This window comes from Phocoena sinus, chromosome 19 (assembly GCF_008692025.1).
Source record: "Phocoena sinus isolate mPhoSin1 chromosome 19, mPhoSin1.pri, whole genome shotgun sequence".
Lineage (NCBI taxonomy): Eukaryota > Metazoa > Chordata > Mammalia > Artiodactyla > Phocoenidae > Phocoena > Phocoena sinus.
This window is the reverse complement of record NC_045781.1, coordinates 20,552,648-20,556,382: the sequence shown is the minus strand read 5'-3', so window position 1 is coordinate 20,556,382 and position 3,735 is coordinate 20,552,648.

The following is a 3,735-nucleotide window of genomic DNA, read 5'->3' as shown; positions in this document are numbered from 1 at the left end:
CCTTTCTACAGACATGTATGAATGTTATAAGCCTTGGTGCCCAAAGCAGCCCGAATGCTGAATGCCATGACCTCATGGTCTCTGATGCCAGCTGCACCCTCAGCTGGCTGTGGCCCAGCCTGGAGGACAGCTCAGGGCACCCGGCCAAGGCCACACTGAGTAGACCGGAGTGCTTGCCCAGCCTCTGCTAGGCACAGGGAACCTCATGGAACCAGGAGTGAAAGGCACCCCCGGCCTGGGTCCTGAAGGAAAGGAGTTCCTGTCCTGGGAAGAGGTGTGATACAGATCAAGAACCATTCTTTTCCCTTTTGGCTTAACTCTTTGTGCAGATGCATTTGCCCAGTTAGAGATGATGCACCCAGGTGTGATGACCGTTGTTGGACTCACTGCTAGTTTGAGGAGAGAATCTGAGGAGAAGGTGGGGCATTCCACACTCTTTCTTCATGCATCCAGAGATTGCTTTGAGCCTCTGAAATGTGCGTGTCTGGGGCAGGTTACACATGTCTTAAAGAAATAGACAGGCCCTGGGGGCTGTTATTCGTCATTCCATGACAAGATCACATTAAAGCACCAGATCCCGTGGATTCGTTTAAAACCTAGCCAGTTTTTAGACAAACGTGCTCGTCACTGATGTTGCTCACCAAACATCTCTATCCCTTCACTGGCTGGCACATGATTGGGACTGTGCTTCTTGGTATCCTGCGTGGGATACCAAGAAGGTGGGGCCGTGTCACCAGCTCTGGCCAACGAGTTGTGAACAGAAGGGGCATGCATGATTTCCAGTCCCAGACATTGGTTTGCTAATGCAAGAAGCATTCTTTTACCCTGATAGGATGACTGGCAACTTTCAAGACAGTGAATGCTCTGCCAGCCAAGGTCCCAAGTTTCTATGATGGGCAGAGCCCCTCCTCTGCTGGCCAGCACTGGAAATGCAGCACGATGAGGTATCAACCTCGGCTGTTTCAAGCCACTGAGCTTTGGAGCTGTTTGTTATTGCAGCATAATCCAGCCTATCCCTACTGATTTAGCAAGGTACTGCCATATTTATTTGAGAGGAAAGAGAAAATAAAAGTGAGTTTGGACAATCCCACATGTACAGAGAGCCCCATTGTGGAGCTGACGTACTGGGATACCTGTGAGAAGACAACCTCGGGCCAGCTGTTTCTGGTGGCTACATTAAGCTGTTTCACATTTCATTTATATTGAGTTGTAAATTTAATCATTTTGTCTGGTGGGTAGTGATTCTGTCCAGAAGGATCATCTCTGTTTATAGTTAACTCAATACTGCAGCAGGCTGTCATGTTAAATACAGGCCCTCTGTGCTTAAAAAGAAAAAGGAACTTCCTGGAGGCCAGGTTGAATGGAAGCGATGTGTCAGTGATGGGCCGATGTTGTGCCAGATCACTCTAGGGGCCAGGAGCCGGGGAGCCATTTTCCATCACCAAAACCAGATCCCTCTGCATACGTGCAATCAGCCAGGTTCCTACCTGGAAGCAACTGGTCCTGGTGTGATGCGTGTGGGCAAGAGGAGGCAGGTGTGCTTTGGGGAACTGCTCCCACGGGCTGCCCCTTTTCAGCACAGAGAGGCAGTGTCTCGCACCCAGAGGAACAAGACCTTAAGTCTCTCCTTGGCGATCAAGGACTTCTGGGAAGGAAGTCATGACGGGGCTTGGCAAGTTCCCTAAAGTGGGAGCTTAACTGCCCCCCCCCCCCCCGCCGTAGATGAAAATGGAAGTCAGACTAAGGAGGAATGAGTGTCCATAGGAGGCAACAGCAAATCCCTCTGACCCTGGGACACCCATGGCCCAGCATCCCTGCTAGTTTAGTGCCCTGGACTCAAAGGAGGGAGAAGTGAAGTGTTCCCCTGCAGATCCACGAAGCAGACAGATGGGGATCTGGGTACATGCTCTCTGGGGTCCTTTATGCCACCCTCCAAGATAAGGACAAAGACTGAATAGCCTGCATTGAATTTTATGGGATGCATACAAACCAGGAGGGCCAAGCACCACTGAAAAGGGAAAAGGTGGGATTGGACTCACCACCCAAACCACCTTTTCCTTTGGATTTTGGTTCCAGCCCAGGGCAGATAGGGGTCTGAGGACAAGACAATTTATTTCAGTTTGGGAAGGACACACTGTGGGTGATTCAGGACCTCTGGTCCCAGCCTGTGAGGACCACCCACTCTGCTTGAAGGGACTGTCAGCATTGCAAGCAACACCAAAACGAGGGTGTGGAGGCAGGAGGGAAGAGGAGGGAGGTGATGGCGGAGCAAACTCCACCCCTGCCAGAGGTGGAGCAAGAGGGTGGAGGAGGGCAGTAGGGGAGGTGAGGGGGGAGCCAGGCAAGTTGGGGAGCAGCCCCCGCATCTACAGTTGTGACAGCACCTCCTGTTGCTGACCCACATGGGCCCTTCAGACGGCAGGCGGCACTTCAGGGCACAGCCTTGGGGGAGGGACAGAAATTCTCAGTCTGACAGGAGGTGATGTGACCAGAGCCAGGGGCATTCTGAGTTTTGATTCTATCGCCACCCCACAATCTTAGGTCCAGCTCTGAGTGAGAACAAAAAGCTCTGTCTGACTGATTCAAGACTGGCCTTGGTTGGAGTTTAACAATTCAAGCCATTTGTGAGCTGAGCCTGTAGCTAAGGTGCTTCTTACACAGGCAGGCACGGGTACCCGTTCTTATCTTTGCATTGCTTCCCCATACAGGCCCACCTCCACACCAGACAACATTGGCATCCATTTTGCCAGGGTTCAGAGGGTGCAACCCCTTCTTTTTCTGGATAACAAGAGGCAAGAAGCTCAGTGCATCTGCTCCCTGTGTCCATGCACGTGCCTGCTTAGCAGTCTGCTGCTCTAAACACTTTCCTTCCAGAGAGAGGAAGGGAAGAATGCAGCAGTGGAGCGACCCACCCTGTGCGCCAATTCAGCCAACCTGGCTGCACAGTGATGCTGCGGCCCTGCAGAGCTCCCTGCCTTCCTCAGCCCAGAAGAAACTTTATCTCATCCCTGGGACTCCAAGGGCCCTAGAATGCATGGAAAACCCATGTCCTTTAGGAGGGACCCATCCTATTTTGTGGCTGCAGACAATGCATGAGGTAAAGTCTAGAAACAACACTGGCAGTGACCCCTTTTAAATGAGAAAGAGCCATGGAGCACTAAAAATACATTTCAAGTCAGAAAAACATGACTTCACACCAAGTCTAATCTGCCAGCAACTAGCAAAAAAACCAACAAAAATCAGATTTGTTCCCTGGATCTAATTTTTTTTAAGGGGGAAGTGATAAGTGATAGCTCTTATCAATAAGTAATTCTCTTGGAAAATATAGATGATATATCTTTTAGATTTTGAAGTCAGGGAGGATTTCTTAAATAAGACATCAAAAGTGGTCACTATAAAAGATAAGATGGAGGGGGGACCTTGAAGATGGCGGAAGAGTAAGACGCGGAGATCGCCTTCCTCCCCACGGATACACCAGAAATACATCCACACGTGGAACAACTCCTACAGAACTCCTACTGAAGGCTGGCAGAAGACCTCAGACCTCCCAAAAGGCAAGAAACTCCCCACGTAACTGGGTAGGGCAAAAGAAAAAACAGAGACAAAAGAATAAGGACGGCACCTGCACCAGTGGGAGGGAGCTGTGAAGGAGGAAAAGTTTCCACACACTAGGAAGCCCCTCCGCGGGCGGAGACTGCGGGAGGCAGAGGGGGGAGTTTCGGGACCGCGGAGTAG